Below are 12,399 nucleotides of genomic sequence, written 5' to 3'. Positions count from 1 at the left end.
TATTCTTACTGCCTTCGCCTTGGAGAAAATCCCACTGATGCAGCCTCAGTATATTGTACTCGACTTGCCTTCTCCGACCGAGCCACGCATGCAGAGGTGGGTTGATCACATGTCTAGGCATGCTGGTCAACCTCAGATTACTTTCAGTGATGCCTTCTTCAGGTGGTTCGAGCGCCAGGAGATGGTCTTTTCCGAGTATCCATATATGGGTATGGATTTCCGAGGTGATCCGGATTTGGTGCTACTGGATGGCGAACAGTGGGGCGCTATTGGTAAAATATTTGACCATATCACTGTTTACTGCTTTTATTCATAATGTTGTTGTGCTTTCTTCTGTCAAGACTTTTAATCAAACTCTTGGGTGCATGCAGATGTTGGTCCTGTTCGTCCAGCAGTTCATCCGAGACCGCCAGTTGCTGCCCCGGCAGTGGAGCCTGCTAGGAGAGTTATCCTTCGCGACCTTGACGACACTGAGACCCTTACAGCTGTGCAGGAGCAGGTTGAGAGCCTTACTCTCGATATTCCGGATGTACGGATCGATGAGTTACCCTTACAGTTGCAGCGGCATACTACTGGTGTGCCTAGATGATAGACTCGTCTCTTGCGCATGATTGCACAGGCCGTGACGTGCTATCATGAGCACCACTAGGCTAGGGTGCCCCCTAGTACTTTTCAGTTTTTGGGTCATGCGACGATTTTTTGTCTTGGTTACAGAACATTATGTATAAACGATAAACAACTTTTATATATTTTGATTTTTGATGTTTATCCTGGTTGATTTACGAGATCCACTTGCATAACACTGATGCATTTCTTTTTTTATAAATGTCGTAAATGTCTATCTAATACATAGTTTGCTAATGAATTGGTTAATGTGTTTAAGTTCCTAGAAATATGCTGGTATTGAATTGAATCAAACTGTCTTTCCAAAATCTTAACCCTTAGAAACATTCGATAAATAGCTGGATTGCGGACCGAATATATACCATTGAGTTGTAGTATCACAAGTTGTGAGTCTAGCCTGACGATTAGTCGGCGTATATCATGGGCGATGGCATCAGAGAGGAGTTCTATCAACGCGCTATACTCAGCGATGTTATTCGTTGATTGCCCAATACACACACCTCTGAAACTCACTAACTCGCCGCTTGGATCAAAAATGGCCCAGGCTGCGGAGGATAGATTCCGCGAACTACGACTCGCTCCGTCAGCATATCCCACACATATCTCAGAAACGTTCGACATCTGGAACAAATAAAAAAGGTGGATTACTCGACCAAAACAAACACTTTAGCGAAAACAAAATACAACAAAAGCACTCAGGTTACTACTTAGGCATAGTAACGCTTGAGGTACAACCCATTGCGGGGTTGCGCCAGTGGGATTCCGTCATAATCCATTAACTCGTAGGCTCCTTTCGCTAACACTCGTTTAACAATATAGGGACCCATCCATGAAGAATTAAATTTTCCTGCTCCCAATTTGTCGGACTCTTGTTCGTAAAGCAAGACCAAGTCACCTCCGGAGAAGACACGGGGTTTGACATTTTTGTCGAACTACGCCTTGACTCGTTTCTTATGGGCTTCGTTAGCCAGAGCGGCGTCACGACGGGTTTCATCCAACTGGATTAATTCCAAGAAACGTGCCTCTTCTTCCGAAGTTCCGGGGAGGAGGTCAATTGCGAGTTTAAGAGACGAAATTTCACACTGGATTGGTAAGACTGCCTCCAGGCCATACACCAGTTGGAACGGTGTGAACCCAGTGGCATTTTTTACCGATGTTCGGTAAGCCCACAAGGCTGAGTACAGGATTAGGTGCCACCTTTTTTTGTGAACCCCGATCATCCTTTCCAACATACGCTTCAGGACCTTGTTGATTGCTTCAACTTGTCCGTTGGCTTGCGGATAATACGGGGTAGAGCTGTCGTGAGATAGCCCTAGCTTGGCAGCTAATTCAACCATCATGTGATTGCGAAAATACAATCCATGGTCTGTAACTATAGCCTGCGGTACGCCGAACCTAGCGACTACATGATTGAAAAAGAAAAGGGAAGTTGTTTCACCAGTGTTATCCAATGTAGGCATCACCTCGGCCCATTTCGTAAAATAGTCAATGGAAACTATAATATACCCATGCCCCTCGGTCGAGGTGGGGTTACATTGCATGAAATCGATGCCCCATTTGGCGAAAGGCCCAATAGCAACTATTGGCTATAAAGGTACGGGTGGTCTTCTGGTTTTGCTATCAAAAATCTGACATGCATGGCAACTTCTGACTGCGATTATGTAGTCTTTGAACATGGTTGGCCAGAAGTATCCTGCTCGTAAGATTTTTTGTGTTGTTGCATATCCAGATTGATGGCCCCCACACGCGCCTGAATGACACTCGTTCAGGGCTTTCTCGGCCTCCTCATGGGTAAGGCACCTCCTCAGAACTGTATCGATACCATGACGGTAAAGCGTATCACCGACGATCATGTATTCTTTAGCTTGGTATCGAATACGTTTCTGTTCAGAGTTAGAGGTGCTACGCCTGAATTTTTGGGTTTGGAGATAAACTATGATATCTGCATACCACTCATCGCTTGTAGATATCAGAAACAAACTTTCGTCCATGATTGACACTTCTGATGTTTCATCGTTGGACGACGATGGGAGATCGCACAATAATTCTGCGAAAACTAGTGCTTTCTTTGATTTGGATTTTACAAATTCCAGATCAAACTCTTGAAGGATCGCTATCCATTTCGAATATTTACCCCCCAGCAATTGTCGCGACAGTATATAAGTCATGGGGTTGCAATATGACAAAATGGTAGTTTTCCGAAAGAGGACATAATGTCGAAACCTTTGAATCGCTGGAACAGCTGCAAGTGCTAGTTTTTCAACATAAGAATATTTAGTTTCTTTATCATTTAAGTTTTTACTTAAATAATAGATAGGATGTTCGATTCCATAGACTTCTTGAACTAAAACCATCACAATGGTCGTATCTGCTGCAGCCAGATACAGGTTAAAATCTCTTTGATAGTCTGGGGCGTACATTAATGATGCTTTTACTAGACAATCTTTAAGAGCATCAAAGGAGGCTTGCGCCACCTGGTCCCAGATGAAAGGTACATCCTTTTTCAAAAGACGCGTATAACCTTTAGCAAGTTCTGTGTAATTTGGAATGAACCTCCTCAGAAAGTTTGCTTTCCCTTGGAGTTTTTGAATCTGAAGCAAACTTGAAGGTGGAGGCAAATTAACGATTTCCTGAACCTTGCAAGGGTCGAGACGAATCCCGTCCTTAGAGACTACAAAGCCAAGTAAACGACCAGAACCGACGCAAAACACGCATTTGTGCGGATTGAGTCTTATCTTGTAGTGTCGGCAACGTAGAAATATCGCTCTTAAATGCTGTGGATGATCAGTCCGCTTTCGCGAATGAGCCGGAAGGTCGTCGAGATACGGTTGAACGATGTTCTTGATGTCATGGAAGGCATAATTCATTGCCCATGCGTTCTTCAAAACAAAGGGTAATTTTATAAAAGCAAATGTGCCCCATGGACAAATAAATGCAGTCTTTGACTGGTCCTGTGGGCGAATATTTATTTGATTATACCCCGAAAATCCATCCATAAATGAAAAGATTTCACATCCGGCGCATTCATCAATTATCTGGTCGATGAAGGCTGTAGGGTAGTTGTCCTTTGGACAAGCTTGGTTTACATCCCTATAATCGACACACACTCTAATTGTCCCTTGTTTTTTCATAACAGGGACAATATTCGATACCCAATCGGTTAGAGGAACTGGGTAAATGAATCCAGCATGGAGAAGTTTTTCAACTTCTGCCTTAACGGCATCGGCTTTCTTGGGGTGTACCTGCCGAAGCCATTGTCTAACTGGTTTGACATTAGGATACATTTTAATTGCATGTTCAACGATACTCGAGTCAATGCCTGGCATTTCATCATATGACCAAGCAAAGACATCTCTGAATTCGCGAAAAAGAGCGTTATATATTTCCAGTTCTGAAGGGGAACAACCTTTGCCGAAATAAATATTCTCTACAACATTTGTTTTAGTCGAGATATTTATGGCTATAGTCTCTTCAATATTGGATAAGTTTCGCTCGGAATCCACCGTATTTACAGTATTTGTTAGGAATTCAAAAACTGAAGGGTGATAAAGGTCATGTTGAGTATCTTCTTCATATTCCGGAAGAAGGGAACGATGGTGGTGATCATTCCATGGTGCCCCCTAAATCAACATTCATTGTAAGATTCCTTCGTCAGTCCCATGTACTTTCGACCAAGGATCTAATGAGGTACCATATTCTCTAGACCTATCTACCCAAACGCTTGATGAGCGTTGATTTGGGTTCGCATCCCATGCTTGAAACATTGATTGCTACAATATTTCTAAAGGGCTTGGGGGAAAAACAATTGCATGATCCATGTCGACATTGTCTTTTGCAACCTTCGTGGAAGATATCATGTTGCAGGTTGCTACAAATGGTATATTTCCTATGTAAATAGGAGGTGGTAGCGCGAAATTTCCCATCATTGTGGGGTTTTTCAATAATCCTACTCCGATATCTTGAATCGAATGGTTGCTCTCATGGATCATGGGAATGATTCTTGTAACTTGTGAACCATTAGGGAGGAAGTTCTGTTGGTCGACGACCATAATCCCTCCTTCAAACGGGAATGCGATCTTCCTAAAATAAGTCGATACAATAGCTGCCATGGCATAGATCCATGATCTACCCAGTAGGATGTTGTAGTCAAGATTCCCATCGATGACCTCAACATCAATTTCCACTGTTTTTCCTCCTAGTTCAACCTTCAAGTTATTAAGGATACCGTACGGGGTATAAGTCCTTCCGTCGAAAGCTTTTAATGTCGTCGATGATCGCGACAAGGTTGGAGATCCTAAAGTTTTCCAGCAACTCATCGACATAATGCATGTAGATGCTCCCTCATCAATAATTGTTCTGTGAACAGTTTTGTTGAGGGCTTTCACTTGAATAAGGAGAGCTAGTTGAGCTGGTAACTGAGAATCGTATCCTTTGTGATCAAAGGATACAAGATTGGAATCCTTAGGATCAACCCCACCAATAGCCGATAACAAAGCCTACCTTTGGGATGGGCAATTTTGTAATACTTCAAGAGTCGACATAGCGGATGGCAATTGGGCCAAATCTTCCACTATGTTATAATGCTGCGCCGCTCTGGTGCGAGGATTAAATGTCGACTTGTGTACTACTCCCTTAGGTGGTTTTATTGTTAATTTAGGAATGATGGGTGGTACAACTTCTGTCGAAGTTGTTGTCAAACTACTCGGTTGATCTTTACCTTTGTCGTTCGACAGCTGCGGATTTCCATAATCTTTGTTCCTTGTCGAAATCAAAGCATCATTATGTTGTTTTGAAACCGACAACATAAGTACTTGTGACGGGGAAGCATTTCCACTATCAACCAGATTTTGACCTGGGTTGGGAAATGCATCAGTTAATACAGCTGAGGTTTGGGAACTTTTAAAGAACCTTTTTAACTCAGCTTTGAATGGACAATTCCTTGTATAATGATCCTCGTCATCACATATTTGACATGGATAATTTTGTTTCCCTTTCCCAGGAGGGTTTGAAGAATTCTTTTCAGGAGATGACTCACCCTGTTTCTTCTTCTTCCCTTTGTTTTGCTTCTTCTTGCTTCCTGGTTGATTGGAATTTTTGCCTTTATCTGCTGATATGGCATTTATTTCCGAAGCAAGAATTTTTTCTTTTGCATTTTGATCTGAATTCTTACGGGCTTTCTTAGACGAAGCTTTTATCGATTTCGCGTTTGCCGTGCCAATCACGCCATCACCGGCATGAGAGTCACTATCGGATTTTGGAGGAGGAGGAATTGAAAATTTCGGTCTAGGGGCGTCAGGTATTTTGTCGTAGAGCGTGCCTGACTGAGTATAAACTAAGTCTAGATATTGTGCACGAGCGATAACTTGCTCCTTTGTTACGACTCCCCCCTTTGCCACATCTTCCGTTATCGCAGGAAGTAATGAGTTTATAAACCATTCAGCCAACAGCTGATCGGGAACGTATGTTTTAACCATTCTACGATGACGACACCATTCATGTATATGATCAGATATATGAGTGGCAATTGTCTACTTGAAGTTGGTTAATATTTCTGTCCACGTTTCATACCTTATCGGTAATTGAAAATGGGTTAAGAAAGTCGTGGCTAGGGAGCTAAAATTGTCAAAAGAGGCTCTAGGTAATTAAATATACCATTTAGCCGCTGGACCTATCGATGTCCTCTGAAAAAGGCAAAGCCTTATCGAATCATCGTTCAGGGTGTTCGACGAGCACCACAGATGAAAAGTCATCACGTGATTCGATGGGTCTTCACCTGGATTTCCATTGAATTTAGGAATGTCAGATGGAAGTTTGTGAGGAATCGCTGGCCACCAAGGGGCGTAAGCAATCGGATCGTTGGTTAACCGGTGTAAATCGGGTAACTCTAAAGTCGCCACGAATGGTAACTGTTGATTCAGGTTAGGCAAAGCATAACCAGGGTACGATGGAATCGCTTGAGCAGTGGACCTTTGCATACCAGCATAATGTAATTGATGTTGGTATGATTGATACGGTTAGTGGACTTGACCACTGTAAAGTGGTTGGTTTTGACCGTTTTGGATATACGGTTGTCCACTGTTCGCAAAGATCTACTGCTCAGAACCTTGGTACACCTGCTGGAATTGTGCTTGTTGGTATTGCACTAGCCACGGTTGTGAAGCCATGTTCTGTTGTGCTATGCTAACTGTTGGACCAAGGTGTGGGGTAATTGTACCCGTTTGGACCTGTGTCGCCCCACCAGTTGGGGATTGTGGTTGTGACCCATGGTCAAGGGGCTGTTGCATTACAACCTGAGAAATCTGAGGTTGACATGCAACAGGCATCGCTTGAACTTGTGACACTATTACAATAACCGGTGTGGTTGGGATGTTCGTCATAGGTACACACTGTTACATAGAATATACAACCCTTGGTTGTTGAGGTAGCATAGGTACCCAACCACTTGATGTAATTCGAGTATAACCTGAATACTGTTGCGAACTCCCGTATGGGTACCCTCCCGGAGGGGGTAATGAAAATGCATACTGCCCCCCATACGGTAGAAATCCGGAACTCAAGGGGATTGATTGTCCTTGGGGACTGGATTGCCCAAATTGACCTCCAAATGGATCAATTTGGCGAGTCTCAACATAAGAGTTGCCGGATATTACTCCGGATGAACAAACTGAAACAGACCACACTGTCGAAACAGTCCCTTGGTGGACTCCTTCTAGCGGTTGTGAGCTAGTCGGGACAGATGGTATGCCGGCAAACATTGTTGGAGTGACGGCAGGGGCTTCTGCTGTCACTATGTCGTTTGACACAGTCCTAGATGATGACGGTTGTTCAGACATTTTAAGTCTATCCAATAGATTGCCTAGCGATTCTACAGGAACCTCCACTTGTGGTGGATTAACTTGTGATGAAGGAAATAGAGTGACCCCGACTCCAAAATGGGTTGGAGTACTTGCTTTCAGATCCTCTGCAATTTCCTCTATCGTTATCAAACCCGGTGGAAGAGGAAGACCGTCAGGTCCGTAAAATATTTCTGGTGCCGAAGAAGGGGTTGTTTCGACAGCGACAGTTGTTTGAGGAACAAAACTCTCTGGACCGGTTAAAGATTGAACTAGCTCAGTAGCAGAAGTATTTGCCCCCAGACTAGGATCAGTGTTACTGTCCCTCTGTGGCTGTTGAACTTCTTCTATAGAGGCAGGGTTTCCAGAAATGTTTGGAGTAACCGGAATCTCAGATATAGTTGGAACACTGGTTATAACTTTTATAGGAGATTTTGAACCGGTTAAACGAGTTCACTTTGCCCGTACTGTTTTCGATTCTGGAGACAAAGACGGTTGACTCGTAAGCCTCCGCGAGCGACGGGTTTTCAATTGAATTTCTTCCACGATTGCGGATTACTCGATCAACCAAAATATTAAAAGGGGAAATTTGTGTTTCCGAACTGAATGAATTTTATTAGACGCTTTAGACACAACTTTCTTTTTCACTTTTAAAGAGTCGAGAACAAGCTAAAGATGACTCTAGTCTCCTTCGATGTTTTAACGAGCCCGAAGTGACAAATGCTCGGATGGACTTTTTCTATTATAGAGTTTGAAAAAGGCCAAAAGAAACTGCTCTGGAGATCTAGGCAGAGAGTGTGCCAAACTTTTCGCAAAACCACAGAATACGTTTTACGGTACGGGTGGTCGATCTTCGTGAATGTTGTGTTCACTGCATTGCGATCAGTAGGGCGGTCGACACGGCTTCCTACGGATAAAATATATATGCCTATAGGGGTCTCGCAATATATACGCGACGGTACGTGGGAGCACAATCCGTATTAGCGCCACCGACTCTTAGGAGGAATCACCCACCTTCTTCGAGATCGACAGTCACTATGTTTAACGACGCCGAAACACGTCTCTAGCCTAGACCTCTATGTTGTGCGTTATGTTACAAAGCGTTGTTAGGTTCATTCAGTTTATTTTAGGTTGATCTTTTTAAAGTTTTCCTTTCAAGGTCCACCACGAGATGTATGATACAAATTCCTAAATGCAGTCTAAGATGATAAGCAAGCTTTACAATCTCTCAACTTTGAAAATCCTAGCTACTAAGGGAAAAGAGAGCGACTATGTTTTCTCAAAGAGCAATCAGCACACTCTAATGCACTTTCCCTAAATCCAACATGCAAACTTATCAAATGCAAAATGCACAATGCAGGTGTTTGTTTTCAACTTTCTTAGTATAAATGCCTACAAAGAAAGCTTTTTGCACAACTTTGAATTTTGCTTTTACAATGATCAAAATAAACAAGTTTTCTTTCTTCGAAATCAACAAGGGTAGAAGAGATTACAATCACTTTGTGATTTTTGAAATAAAGACTTGTTTTGACACTTTGAAAGAGACAAATTCAAACCAATAAGCACAAGTAAAACTATAATCAATCTGAACAAACAGCCAATGAACTCTCTTCTAAGATCACTCTCAATCGGATCTGAATCAGAGGCTACAGAAAGACTACTTTACTCATGCAAAGGAAGACTGTAAATAATGCCACAAAAACATAGAAACATTCACAATCTTTTTGTACAAAAATGGGGCGGAATTCAGGCAAAGAAAAGGGTTATCAGGCTAGTACCTATGCTGGTTAAAGGCTGCAAAAACAGAGATCAAAACAGGGCAACAAAGGACAAAGAACCCCAGCTGCACAAGGCCACACTGGTTCATCGCAGGTCCAACACTGTCAGTTTGACATTCAGCGCAGGTAGCCCCTTCGGGACCTATGTTGAAATGCAGACTGCCTTCACAGTGCCTGCGCTGAAGAGAGAAACTCTCGTTTCTCTTGGTTTCTGGGTCACAAAATGCTCAAAAATCAACTGTTTCAGGACAAATCAGAAACACAAGCAAGGTATAAACAGAGAGATGATTTGATAGGGTACTAAAGACTATCACAAGGATCAATCAAATCATTTGTGGATCTAGTTTAGATCATAGACAGGTCCAACATACTGGATCAAAGCAGCAACTTTCTACTTTGCATCCGGGAAAGATGTAGTTCAAAGTTGCTGTCAAGTCTATGACGTAAACAAATGACGGAAACACAAATGAAATGAATAAACAAGTTCTCTCCCCAGTGGAGTCGCCAATTTGTTGTGGGGAAAAATGCCTATTTAGGACGATCCTATCCACCTAAGGTGTGACAACGCCTTAGCAACAAACGAATACAGCTATTATGATTCCTTCCTTTATGAAATGTGAAAGAGGGGAGATTGACAGACTTACCGTTGTCTTCCGGTTGTCCCTTGATCTAGATCCTCTTCTCTTTGTGTGTCCACAGCTACTTGCCTCCTCGCTTGATAAAGAGAACAACTACTTGAATCCCACGAGATCACAAGAGAACAACTACTTGTGACAAGAGAACAGCTACTTGCAACAAGAGAAGAACACAATACAAAGGCAAATATACATATTCATAAATGATTCAGGATTAGAAGTAAATCAAATATACTAATGCAATGACACAAAATACACCAGCATATAGGAAAGAATCAAGATAGATTTATTGAAAGTAACAGGGTTCAGGAAGAGATACAACCCATAGGGCTCCAACCCAGCATCTCCTTCCCACCAGAATGGAATTCCTTCTTCAGCTCCTTTCAAAGCATAACACACCCAATGTTTCTAGCCACAAACCAACAGCAATTCTTTGCAAATACCAAATTCCATCCTCCTGGATCTCATGGAGGAGAGATCCATATATAGATGTTTTGGAGAGAGGATGAGTTAGCTTGATATCTGAATAGTGTCCTCTCCCACTTCAGTTCTTGAGTCCACTTGGAGTTTTGGAACCTCTTACTCATCACCAGTCGAATTCCCTGATCCAAGTGTCATTTTGGAAGCTTCTTGGGCATTGACACCTTGAGGAATGACTCTGCCACTTGTCCAAACTCGCTCAGCGCAGGTAGCCTTCTTTGCAGTTGACATTCAATGTAGGTAGACAGTGGAGCAGTTGACATTCAGCGCAGATGCTCAGTGGAGCAGTGGACATGATCCAGAATTGCCATGTTTTTGAGTGTTTTCAGGTGGAGAACTTTTGTGAATTGTTGTGGTTTGCTGGCCTTGTTCCTCTAGGGGTAGGAACAACATGTTTAGGGACTTTGGATGCCTTGATTATTGACATTTCATGCTCAGTGATGCAAGGCACAAAAATTTCTATAACACCAACAAAGCATAGATCACCCAATACTCTGATGTTTGTCTCAAAACCAACAACAATTCCTTACAATGTGCAAAATTCCAGCCTCTGGATCTTTGGGATGAGGGATCCATATAGAGATATGTGTAAGGAGGATGAGTCAGCCTGTGATTTGATTAGTGTCTTCTCTCTGTCAGTTCTTGCTTCCTCTTGGAGACTGAAGGCCTCTTACTCATCCTTGGTTGAATTCAGTGAGGCAAGTGTTACAGGAGAAGATTCTGGAAGCTTCCATTCTCTATCCACCTCACAGAATGACACTGCCATTTGTCATTTCTCACCCAACGCACCCTCATAGTGTATTTAGGTGCGTTGCAACGCACCTAGCCAGTGTATTTAGGTGCAATGCAACGCACCTAGCCAGTGGAGCAGCTGAAATGATCGTGTTTTGAGTTATTCTGAGAAGTTTCTGGTGGAGAACTTCTGGGAGAAGCTGTAATTTGTTGACCTTGTTCCTTTAAGGGTTAGAACAACACTTTTAGGGACTTAGGAGCCCTTGGTTTATGGACATTTCATGCTTGGAGTTGTAAGGCACAAAAATGTCTATAACACCATGTTACAAGGAATTACTATAGTTAAAGAAGCATAGGCTTACAAACAAATTTTGAAGGACATTGCGAAGGCTACAGGTATGGATGTTAACCTTACCAAATCAAAAGTCCTTTTCTTTAACACTCATACCACCATCCAGAGAAATATCTCCAGAATTTTAGAATTTCAAAGAGAATCCCTTCCTTCTAAGTATTTGGGAGTTCCTCTTACATCTAAACCCCAACACAGGAGCATTTGGGATCCACTAGTAACTAAAATGCAAGAAAAGGCCAGGAAATGGACAAACAGATCTCTAAATTTCGCTGGTAGACTAGTGCTTACTAAAGAAGTTCTCCAAGCTATCCCTATCTTTATGCTATCAGTCCTCCTAGCTCCATTAGGAGTCTTACAGACTTTTCAGAATATTGAATGAGATTTTCTATGGGGCAAAGAGGAAACAAGAAAAAATGGGCTTTGGTCTCATGGGAAAAGATCTGCAAACCCAACAACCAAGGAGGCCTGGGTTTGGACAATCTAGAGATTCTCAATAAGGCTCTAGGAGAAAAACTTTGATGGAGGTGGGTAAAGGATCCTAAAGCTCAATGGGCAAGCATCTGGAAGGAAAAATATGCCAATGCCTAGCCAGCTTCTGATATAATATGTATGACAGGAATAGTGAAAGGCTCCCCCATATGAAACAAGGCTTGGGAGAACAGAGAAGTGGTTCAAAAAAATAGTTTCTGGGAAATCAGAGAGGGAGATCCGGCATTTTTCTGGGAGGAAAAATGGCAACAAGAACCTAATCTTATAAGGGAAGAATTTTTAGGCCTCAAGCAAGAGGCTGACTATCAAGGTTTAGTTAAGGTGAAATACTTTTGGGAAAATCCACATAATGCAAGAAAGTGGAGAATTTGGAAAAAATAGAGAGCAGAGAGGATAGGACCCTCAACAGTAAAATTGAGTCCCTTAAGAGAATGTTGGATGAAATAATAATTCTAGTAACAAAAGGGTAGGATCAA

The sequence above is a fragment of the Pinus tabuliformis genome, chromosome 7 (assembly GCF_031772625.1).
Source record: "Pinus tabuliformis cultivar Carrire ecotype Pingquan chromosome 7, CPIR1, whole genome shotgun sequence".
Taxonomy (NCBI): Eukaryota; Viridiplantae; Streptophyta; class Pinopsida; order Pinales; family Pinaceae; genus Pinus; species Pinus tabuliformis.
Note: the sequence above shows the minus strand (reverse complement) of the source record.